Source organism: Camelus ferus, chromosome 7 (assembly GCF_009834535.1).
Source record: "Camelus ferus isolate YT-003-E chromosome 7, BCGSAC_Cfer_1.0, whole genome shotgun sequence".
Taxonomy (NCBI): domain Eukaryota; kingdom Metazoa; phylum Chordata; class Mammalia; order Artiodactyla; family Camelidae; genus Camelus; species Camelus ferus.
The window spans coordinates 15,736,781-15,748,913 of record NC_045702.1 but is presented as its reverse complement, the minus strand read 5'-3'; the positions used below and the strand labels follow the sequence as shown (position 1 = coordinate 15,748,913).

The following is a 12,133-nucleotide window of genomic DNA, read 5'->3' as shown; positions in this document are numbered from 1 at the left end:
TCTTATTGCTCTTAGGACAAAGACACCAGCTTTAATATGGTCTCATGGTCCTGAATTTCCTCATCCTGCCCACTGCCCCAGCCCCATCTCCCAGCCCTCCCTCCCTCCCTCTCCCCGCCCTGTGTACACTGGCTCCTCTCCCCACAGAAGCCTCCCCTGAGCCTGGGCTGGGTCTGGTTATGCAGCTCAGAGAGCGGTGCGCCCTCAGTCAGCGCACCCACCCCAGTTACCACACATTCGTCCTCGCGGTTATTTGATACTTTGATTACTGACACTAGAGTGGCTCAGCTCTGGAGCTGGAGTTCACGTCCTCTCTTTACCACTTATTAGCTGAGTAACCTCGAATAGGTCACCTCTCCCTGTCTCAGGTTCCTAATCTGTAAAACAAACAGTTGAACAAACAACAAGGATTCTAACATTACCTGTATCTTAGGGTTTTGTCTTAAATTAGCCCACAGTAAGCATCATCTGTGCCTTAGCCACTGATATGAGGATTATTATTATCATTTTTAGATTTTATTTATTATCTAATAAATTTAATTAATTAATTTTTTAGTGGAGGTACTGGGGATTGAACCCAGGACCTCATGCATGCTAAGCTGGAACACTACCACCCTCCCCCCATGAGGGTTATTATGTGTGACTCTGTGACACTTCACGGGACCAGGAGCTGTTTTGTCCGTGCTGTACCCCAAACACTAGTGCCCTCCCTGGCACACCGTCATTGTGCAACAAACATTTGTGAGATTATTTTCTTTTATCATCATTGAAAAATGTGGTTTTAATTGTTTAATTTTCTTCAAATTAATAAATGGACATGGATTTTAAAATCAAATAGTATGAAGGGTTTATAAAAAATAAAAATGCTGAAGTCTCCTGCTCCACTCCCTCTGCAATTAGTTCCCCAAGAACTACTTTCGACTGTTGTAACTTTTTCTTCTTGTGGTTACCTTCAGAATCTCCAGATAAGATGCTCACATTGCTGTTCTTGATTTGTCTGCTTAAGGCGTGATCTACTGACTTGTATCCAGGAGTCCCTCTTATGCCGGGTTTCACTGCCTGTGGTTGCAGTTGTCCTCAGTCAACTGCAGTCTGAAAAATTTAAATTGAAAATTCCACAAATAACTATTCCCTAAATTGTGTGCCGTCCTGAGGAGCGTGATGCAGTCTTGCGCTGTCCCCGCCTCGTCCCTCCTGGATGTGAGTCATTCCTTTCTCCAGCACTAAACTTAGTAGCCCTCTTAGTTATCCATCAGGTCGACCATCAGGGTATCCGAGGGCTTGCGTTCAAGGAACCCTTATTTTACCAGGTAATGGCCCCAAAGCTCAAGGGTAGTGGTGCCGGCAAGTTCCTCCTGTTGGGTGCTTACAAAGAAACAGTACATTTGTGAGAAATTCGGTTTTGACTGCCCAATTAGTGAAGAATCTCAACAGAATCTGGGCTTGAGGTAGTAAATTAAAGAAGTCACAAGGCTTGTTTATGTAAGTCTCTCTGCCTGAATTCCCTATTTCTGACGATAAAGGTGTCTTCCTACTTCTGAGGCACGGAGTATACCTTTCACATGGGAGATTTATTTTCTGTTTTTAGGGAGACAGAAAGGAGGGTTAGAGTGTCCCTCTTGCACTGGCTGTTTTTAAAGTGACTTTAATTGAAAATAATCAGTATACCATTGAGGCACCTTTTTGGGGTACCCTACCCTGAGCCCCAACAGTTCCCTCCTCTGAAACATCTCTGGAAGTTTTACATATTAAAAGCTGAGCTGGTGACTGTGGAGAGAGAGAATGGATTATTAGTCTTCCATTTGTTTGAACCAACTGTTAATTTTGAAAACAAATCAGTTCATTTGAACAGTAGTATCTCATTTTAGGAGGCAAGCGGGCTCCCAAAGCCAGGCCTATGGTACAAGTAATCAGGTATTTAATACAAGGCAGTTTCTATGGAAACAAAAGAAAAACAAAGGTTAATGGTTAGATCAAATTATAAACCAGTTTCTGAGCCCCAGGTTTAGAAGTCAGAGTCGAAGCATCTTTTGCAGTTTGATATGTCTCTGATGACGTCATTGGATATTTAGGTAAACTTTCTGAGTGGCTCACACAGTAACAGGCACAAGGATTGTTTAAATATGAGTTGTCCTGGCAATTTCTCTCAAATTTATATCCAGTTGTCTACTTTCCGTTTTCAGGACTTCAGGAAAAGGGCAGTTGTAGTTTGAGAGTTTCTGAATTCTGGAGGGATCAGGTAGGGAGAAAAAAAATGTCTTGATTCTACGGAGGTATGCTGTAGAGGTATGCCTTACAGAGGTATAGTTTACCAAATTGCTGTAAGCCTTAGAAAAGAAAAAAAAAAGATTGAAAAAAATAACATGTTAGACAAAAAGTCACAAAATTTATAATCATATTTATCAGCTCATTCAGTCCCATGTAATGAATTCTTGTTCTGCTTGAGTCCAGTTTTTCCATTAGTTCTGTTGGCCTTGCCTGATGATTGAGGGTGATGGGGACAGTGATAGTTCCAAAACGTTTGCAAGGTTTTTTTTAGGCTTTGTATGATTTGCCCAGTGAAGTGGGTGCCTTGATCACTGGAGATTGTGGAATGTGTATCCCAAGTGGAAAACACGTTTTCTAATAGTATTTTTCCCCCATTGTGAAGGCATCAGCTTGCAGCAAGTGAAGGTATTAACTCACCAAACAAACAAAGGGGCTTGCCAGGGAACTGGGAAGAACAAAGCGGCTGTCTTGGGTTTCCCATAGTCCTGACTGTTTGTTTAATTTATAGGAATTGTTTACCCAACTTTTTTTTTTTTTGAAGTATAGTCAGTTACAATGTGTCAACTTCTGGTGTACAGCACAATTTCCTAGTCATGCATATACATACATATATTTGTTTTCATATTCTTCATTAAAGATTATTATAAGATATTGAATATATTTCCCTGTGTTACACAAAAGAAATCTGTTTTTTTTTGTTTACCAATCTTAATTTCTCTGATGCAGGAGCAGACTGTTGCCATATTACAAGGACATCAGGATGGCAACAGTCTGGCTATGAGGGGTTAATTTTTTTTTTTTTTTTTGCAGAAGTAGAATTGACTTCATCCATATGTACCATAATCTTTGCAGATTCTGTTGCTGCTGTCTTTACGTGAAAGTCACCGAGGGCCTTTCACTGATACTCGAATTTGGTCCCTTTAGTGTGAGCCTCAATTTTGATGACAGATAATATTTTATGTCAGGAAATAGATTGCCAGGAATTTCATACAATTTTTGGAACACTTACAAAAATACCTATACAGGCACAACACAAAGAAGGCTTAATGTTACTTCTTATTTGGTAAAGCTTCCCATGTAATTTAATATATCAAATATGCCTAATTGGTTTAACAGCTCTCTTTTTATAAGGAGAGAGAAATATCTCAAAGTGAGCTGTAAGCCAAAAGACTTTACCTAGAATTTGAACTTTGGGAAGTCTATCAATAATATCAAAAAAAAATTTTTTTTAATTGAGGTATAGTTAGATTACAATGTTATGTTGATTTCTGATCTACAGCATAGTGATTCAGTTATACATATATATATTCCTTTTCATATTCTTTTTCATTATAGGCCTTTATAAAGTATTAAATATAGTTCCCTGTTCTATACAGTAAGACCTTGCTGTTCATCTATTTTATATACAGTAGTTAGTATCTGCAAATCCCAAACTTCCAATTTATTCCTCCCCCCACTCCCCCCTCTGGTGACTATAAGTTTGTTTTCTGTGTCTGTGAGTCTGTCTCTATTTTGTAAATAAGTTCATTTGTGTCCTTTTTTAGATTCCACATATAAGTGATATCATAAGATATTTGTCTTCCTCTATCTGACTTATTTCACTTAGTATGATAATCTCTAGGTCCATCCATGTTGCTGCAAATGGTGATATTTTCTTCTTTTTTATGGCTAAGTAGTATTCCATTATATAAATATATCATGTCTTCTTTATCTAGTCATCTGTTGATGGACATTTAGGTTGTTTCCATGTCTTGGCTGCTGTGAACATTGGGTGCATGTGTCTTTTTGGGTTAGAGTTTCCTCTGGATATATGCCCAGGAGTGGGATCAAAAAGGTTTTAAAACACTCAGTTAAATAGGTCAGTGTGAAACAATGTTTAATTATTTATTTAACCAAAATAACAATTGAAAATTTCAAATATAGAAGGCTATATAGTTTTGAGCAAAACCCAGCTCTTTTAATATTGAGAGGACTAGTTTTACTCAAGTAGTTAAAGACTGAATGAAGACTACACAAAGCATAAGTGACCACTTTGAAAAGATACAAGATCTCTTTTCCCCTTTATTTCTAGACAGACGTCTCAAAGGGAAAGAGAAACTCTTTACAATCTGTCACTATCAAGAGCAGACCAACAGGGAAAAATTTTTTTTTGTCCTTTTAACAGAGAGAAATCTAAATTCTAATCTGACCAGCTTATTTTTTATATTAAAACTCATTTACTTAATTAAGCTTACTTCAATCTTATCCAGTTCTGACCACACGTAACATTCCTTTTTAAAGATATCCTCTGTTTTTCAGTAAACCTTTAACAACGTTCTGTGTCCATTTTAACTTGTCCCTTATTTTATTTCTCATTTAGAAATAAACAGCTTTAGGACAAAATCACTGTATTTTCCTTAACAAAAAACATACCCATTCCTTATACCTTTTCTTCTTAGATTTTATGCTTCAGCATTTCATCTTATTTGGAAATGATCTTGACATTTAATGAATTCTCATTTAATTTAGCAAAACTCTAAGATTTTAATTTATCAAAAGATTTGGGGAAATTATTTTTAGGTGGACCTACCATAAAACATAATTATTTTTAAAGAGTTTACCTAAAAACTCTTATCTCATTTATATCTATTTCACTAATTATGAAAATATCATCATACCAAGTTATTTTTCTTGCTGACAAATTTCACAACAGAGATAACATGAGATTACTGACTTGGAGTAAATCTAGATACAATGAAAGAATTATATTTAATTTTGATGACTCTAAGGATATGTCTATATTAATTAAACCAACAAATGTAAGCTAGCTTTAATACTGAATATTTTCCTAGATCACATGAGCCTGAAAAGCATTTGGGTTACTTTCTGTTACATTTCTGAGGAGATATATATATATATATATATATACACACACACACACACACACACACATATGTGCTTTTTTGTTTAAGCCAATTAAATAGTGCTCTTTTTACAAACTAATTTTGGCGATATCATCCAGAGGTAATATAGAGACAGACAGAACCAGAGATCTCATAGTTTTCATTTTAAAATCTTAGTGATGAATTGGATACAGCACAAAATTCACTAGTTTGTAAGTAACAGTGGGAATAAATTAGATTACTCACTCAGACGGCTGAAGTCTTATTTCTGGAGAAGACTTTAAAGATCCATCTTTGCCCTTGGCAAGCAATTTTAAGGAGGCTCTTTGGGCAAGAGACTCCTTTTAGCAGTTTGTGTTTAAAAAGCCTCTCTCCTTCTTCTTCTTTTCTTTATTTTTAAGTTTTAGGTTTTATTGATTGAGGCAAGGCTGCAGTCTCGGGCAATGAGGGCTGTGTTTACATTTCAAAGAAATAAGATTTATAATTTTATGGGATGGAGAAAGAAAATGTATCTATCATTATAAGTCTTAGGGTAAGTATTTTTTTAAGTACAGGACAGTTTTGCTCTAATATCCTGACCTTTTATAATACCTACAATCATTTTGAGAGGAATAGACGAGGCCTCGGGGATGGTGAAGACAGGTGGGTCTTGACTTGTTTTTAGTTGTTGTATTTCTGGTTTTGTTGAGATTTGCAAGACAGAAACAGTTCTTAGTTCTTGAATACTGTCTTCTAGCTGATTTATTTTCTGATTATTTGTAGGAAGGCCTGAGGAATTGCTGAGGTGATAGGGCAGATTTTCCCCCTTGTCCAGTGGGCTTATTTTTAAAAGGGGCTACCAGGACATGGGAGTCAAGGAGGAAAAGGAGGAAGGGGGTCAGGTGGAGGACAAGGGAGGCGGATCAGTCAGATAGAAAAAATATGAGTTTGGAAAGAGGTGGGTAAAAGGATGGAGTAGATGCAGAATTTTTCAAGTTTAGAGACAGTGAGTCAACTTTTCATATAGAGCTTGGAGGGAGGCAATTTTCTCATTGTTAGATTTAGAGGCCTCTAGACACTAATTAAAATGTGCTTCCTGTTACTTGTCTGGTTCTGGAACATTTGCAGTCATGCATGAAAATAGACTAATTTGGGAACTTTGCAAGTTCCCCATTTTGGCCAATAGAATTTAAGTCATTCCAGGTTACATGAACCCATTTAGATAAGTCGTTACAAGATGAGGGTCCACAGATGTTAAACATAAAGCTAGCAGGGATTCCTAAGGTTGAGAGTGGGGATCATCTTTCTTTGACTTTTCTCTATAAGAACTTCCCATTATTCTGAATATGCACCAAAACCTGGAACCCAAATCTCAAGATGGAAAAATAAACGAACAAATAAACAAAAAAATCACTGTACTCTCAAAGAGTGTTGACACTAAGAAAACTCCAAGTATATTCACAATTTTAGAAAGAGAGACATGACTGAAATAAAAAAAGTGTTTATTTGGGGTTTGTTAGGACTATAGCTCAGGAGACACAAATTCAAGAAGCACTTGAATTGTGTTCTGTGGGACTACAAAATAGGGGAGACTTAAAGGCAAAAAAGGCAAGGTTATGGTTAGTTACGTGATTTGTTTATCTAGATTTATAATTGCAGCTGGCAAGAAGTAAGGGTCCCTGTTAAGTAGGATTGGTTGGGGTGGAAAATGGTTGCATAGACCATAAGTTTGCTGGTTTTGGCGGGTGTTGTTCTGAACACGGCTGGTGGTGTCCTTGAATCTGGTACAGTTCAAAGAAAGTTCAAGTTCTCAGTGGTGTCAGACCAGATCCTCAGTGGTCACCCATCTCCATTTTTGTATGCATGAACTGTGATCACTCCATTATAATTTCAACTTGCCATCAATACTATGTATACAGTTTCATAAAATACTTTTTCATCAACACATGTACCAAGAACAGATTTCCTTATTAGTAGGATGCTTTTGGTGCTGTTTTAATAGCTGTACTGTATTCTATCACATAGCTGTGTCATAATTTATTTCATCAGTTCCCTATGGAACATTTATATTATTTCTAACTTCTTAAAATCTCTTCATCCCAAATTTCTGCAATTTATTCTTACAAAATTATATATATATATATATATATACACACACATATATATATCACAAAAATGATTAAACAGCTAAAAATCTGTAATATGATGTATATAAAGGCTGCTTCATTCTTTTTACCAATTACAGCATAAGGATGAACCACTAGCTCTCAAGGAAATCATTTCAGGTATCTTCCTGACAAACCAGCTTCTTCTCTTGTCCATTACAAATTGTTTCTTCATGCAGCTTTCAGAGTAGTTTGTTTTTTATTTCTTTTTTTTCCCCTCTCTAGTTTTCATACTTCTCTTTAATGGAGAAATCTTTTGTTCAAACAAACAAATGAAATATGCAGTAATCTTGTAACAACCTTTCATGACAAAGAATATGAAAACAAATGTATGTATGTATATGCATGACTGGGACATTATGCTGTACACCAGAAACTGACACATTGTAACTGACTATACTTCAATTTAAAAAAATGCAGCAATGCCATCGATCGATAAAAGTGTTGCTCAGGATGAAGCAGGGTGTCAGTACTTGACTTTAATCCATGTGCATGGAGGTCCTGTAGAAATGGAACATAAGAAGAGGCCAAAGTGGGCAGCTTTTATACTTTTTAGACAAAGAGACAAGAAATATATGAGGAATTGACAGAGTGAAAAAATTTCAGTTTTGGGTGCCCAATTAGTGAAGAATCTAAACAGAGTTTGGGCTTGGGGTAGTAAGTTAAAGAAGTCACAAGGTTTGTTTATATAGGCTTCTCGGCCTGAATTCTGTGTCTCTGGTGATAAGGGTGTCCTTCCACTTCCAGACGCAGGGAGGGCACCTTTCACATGAGGGATTTACTTCTTGCTTTCAGGAAGACAGATGGAGAGTCAGTGTCCCCTTGAGTGGGCCGTTTCTTAAGTAACTTTAATTCAAAATAATCAATAAGCCATTGAGGCACATGTTGGGATGGCCTACCCTGGGTCCCAGCACCACCCTGGCTGGGAGGAGCAGAAGTGCCTGGTTACTGTTCCTCACATGACATCCACGACCCAGTGGAAGGGTGGCCTCATTACCAATGGGCAGAAGTGAAAGTTCTGATTGTCTCTTTTTTTTAAAAAAAATGTATTTTTTTATAGACATGTAGTTGATTTACAATATTGTGTTAGTTCCAAGTGTAGAGCAAAGTGATTTAGTTATATATATATTTTTTTCAGTGTCTTTTTCATTATAGGTTACTATAAGATATTGAGTATAGTTCCCTGTGCCACACAGTCAGTCCTTGCTGTTTATGTTTTATATAGAGTTCTGTGTATCTGTTAATCCCTAATTGAGTGTCCTCTGACAGCACCCCAACACAGGCTAACAGGAGGGTCTTGTTACCCCAGGTGGGCTGGGAGCTCAGGCTCCCCCTTGGCCTTCTCTGACACCACACTGGGAGGGTGGCTGCTTGGCATAGCTGGGTGAAGGGTAGGCGGCTAGGCACTGGTGGCCATGGGCCACTGTTCTTTTTCTGGGATGTTTGGCTGGATGAGAGTGATCACTATCTGAAAGTCTTCTTTCTGGGAAGGCTGCCTCCTTCCTGGTCCTTTGGTTAGAGAGAGAAGGCTCTCTTTGGAACTTTTTTGGTCTGCATATCTTGCTGGCTTCTGCAGCAACATGTCTAGAATATATGAGGTAAAGAAAATCCAGAGAACCCACCTCTGTGCTGTTCCTCAGATCTCAGGGTCTCTAGAAGTTCTGTCTTCTCTCTACCTTTTGGAGTCTACTATTATTTGTTGTATATATAATGCTGAGTGTTTTTAGTTTTACTTACTGGGGAGAAAAAGCATTCTATTCCATCTTTCCAGGAACAGAAGTCCAAGTAATTTTTTAAAAATATGGATCAGGTAATGTCACTCCCCTGCTTCAAATTTCCCAAGGGCGTCCCAAGATCATTAGAATAAAATCCAAATTTCTTATTGGCCCATCAACTCTCTCAGAGCTTGGCCCCTGCCTCCACTTGACAGTCCTCATAAGACTCCCACCCCCCACCCCTCACATATTCCAGCCACACTGGCCTCCTTCTGTCTCTTGAACATGTTGAACCTTTTCTGACCATGAGTCAATATCACACAGTGGCGATAAACAAGGACTCTGGTGTCAGATGACCTGTCATGAGTGACTGTATGACCTTGGGCAAACTACTTAGCTTCTTTGTGCCTCTATTTCCTCATGTGTAACATGAGAATAAGAAGACTGCCAGCCTCCTAGAGTTAAGAAGATTACATGGGTTAAAATGTGTAAAGTACTTAAATGTGTTCTGCAGTCATGAGGACAGTGACCAGCACATGGGAAGTACTCCACAGATACACGAGCTCTTGTGATGAGGTCACACCCCTACTCTTGCACCCCACAGTTCCTGCTACCTAGAATACCCTTCTAGCAGCTTCTTTTAGCAAAACTGGCTCATTTCCATCTTCCACGTCTCAGCTCAAATGTCACCTCCTCCCAAATGAGAGGGGCCTTCCTTGACCACTTATCTAAAATAGTCACTCCACTTTTCTAAAGCCTATCTTTCTACGATTGAGCTTTTCATAATCTGCAATACCTTGCTAACTTATTAATTGTTTACTGGAATTTGTTACTATTTATCTCCTTCGTCTGGGCATACGCTTCATGAAGAGAAGGCCCTTGTCTCTTATCTACTGCCCTGTCCTCAGCACCCAGATGGAGGCATGTAGTAGCCTCTCAATAAATATTTACTGAACAGATGAAAGAATTGAGATCTTTTACAATTACACACTTATTACAAATAATGCTACAGTAAATGTGATTGTAGTTAAATTTTGGTTTATATCCTTAAAAGATGTTTTATTTATTTATTTATTTTTAACATTGTTTTATTGAGTTATAGTCATTTTACAATGTTGTGTCAAATTCCAGTGTAGAGCACAATTTTTCAGTTATTCATGAACATATATATATTCATTGTCACATTTTTTTTCTGCTGTGAGCTACCACAAGATCTTGTATATATTTCCCTGAGCTATACAGCATAATCTTGTTTATCTATTCTGCATATGCCTGTCAGTATCTACAAATTTTGAACTCCTAGTCTATCCCTTCCCACCCACCTCCCTTGGCAACCACAAATTTGTATTCTATGTCTAGGAGTCTGTTTCTGTTTTGTATTTATGTCCTTTTTCTTTCTTTCTTTCTTTCTTTCTTTCTTTCTTTCTTTCTTTCTTTCTTTCTTTCTTTCTTTCTTTCTTTCTTTCTTTCTTTCTTTTTTGTTGGATTCCACATATGAGCGATCTCATATGGTATTTTTCTTTCTCTTTCTGGCTTACTTCACTTAGAATGACATTCTCCAGGGACATCCATGTTGCTGCAAATGACGTTATGTTGTCAGTTTTTATGGCTGAATAGTATTCCATTGTATGAATATATCACAACTTCCTTAAAAGATGTTTTAAAGAGAACTTCCTAAAGTGGGATCATTGGGTCCAGGGACATGCAAATTGCTTTTCAGATAGATTGCAGTAATGTATAGTCCTGCCAGTGTCCTGTGAGAATGCTGATCTTAAGCACCTTTGATTTGAGGCTTTAGGAGAAAAATCAGACCTTAACATAACCTCTCCTTCTTATACTTCCACATGCTAAATAAATATCTAAGATCCTACTGTATTTTACAGATGGGGACACTAAGGTCCTGGGTTTAAATAGCTTTCCCAAGGTCATACATGGTAAAAGGCAGAGATGGGTTCCTGATTCAGGCAGATTGGATCTTTGCTCTTAACCATCAAGATGGACTTTTTCTCTATCTGCTTCTCAGTGATTTGTGAGCACCAGGACCCTTGAGAGCTACTGTTCTATCCGGAACAGTAGCTGACCGGAAGACACAGCATATCCCAGTGGGGGTGAAAAGCGGAATGGAGGTGGGCAGGCGGAGGAGCAAAAAGAGGGGGGCACTAATTGGGCCAGGCACCTCTTGTCTCCAGAGCTTTTAGGGTGGGAGAAGCAGAGTCAACACTGGTGATGCCTTTTCAAGTTTTCTCTTCTAGTCTTCCTGCTCTGCTTTGGGAATCCTGAGTTCAGTCTTTGTAGCTTTGCCCAGGTGAGTCTTGAGTGGATCTGCCCTGTTGGGATGGCTGGGTGTGGCCAAGCTCTGCTGCTTAAGAAATCCAAGCAGTACCTTTCCTATGGGGTCCTCACATGCTCCGGTCTCCACGGCCCCAGATTCAAAATTGCTGCTTCTTCTTTGCTGATTGTTTCCATCCTCCCTACACCCTACCCTTCCCTGCTCCGTCCCCAGCTAAAGTTAGATTTTTCACCCTGTGTTCTCAAAAGCAATGGTTCTGATTTAATCACTAGGAATCACCTGGGGGGTTTACGGAAAAAGGCAAATCTCAGACAACCTGAGAAATCTGAACACTGATGGGATATTTGATATTAAGGAATTATTGCTGAATTTTAGGTGTGACCCATAGTATAATGTGTGTGTGTGGGCATAACAAATTCATGGAAGAATCCTTATCTTTTGAATACTTTGATATTTAAATATTTTGAAAGAAATAATACGATGTATGGAATTTACTTTAAAAGTCTGGGCTGAAAAAAAATACTATAGTCTAGGGTGGGTAGGAGAAGTGGGTGGGGATTAGATGTTACAAAATTCAACAACTGTTGATGCTGAGTGGTATGCACACGGGGCTTCCTCAAACTAGTCTCCGTACTTGCTCAGATGCTTTAATTTTTTCCACTATAAAGTGTAAAAAGCCAAAAAGCACTCGCTCCTTATTTTAAGGTCCATTTTACAGACATCCAGGCGGTGCCGTGGGGGCTTGGCCCACCCCACCTGGGGAGCAGCCCCTGCAGAGTAACCCCTGGGCCAAGAGAAACACACCTAATTGGCTGCTCTGCCCCCCCCCCCCCC

At 38.5% G+C, this 12,133-nt stretch overlaps 1 protein-coding gene across 7 annotated transcripts in view; it reads left to right on the top strand.

Annotated features, from left to right (window-relative positions):
- Positions 1-12,133, top strand: part of ATP6V0A4 (ATPase H+ transporting V0 subunit a4) — a 70,164-nt gene that overhangs the window by 13,236 nt on the left and 44,795 nt on the right. The window lies entirely within an intron of this gene.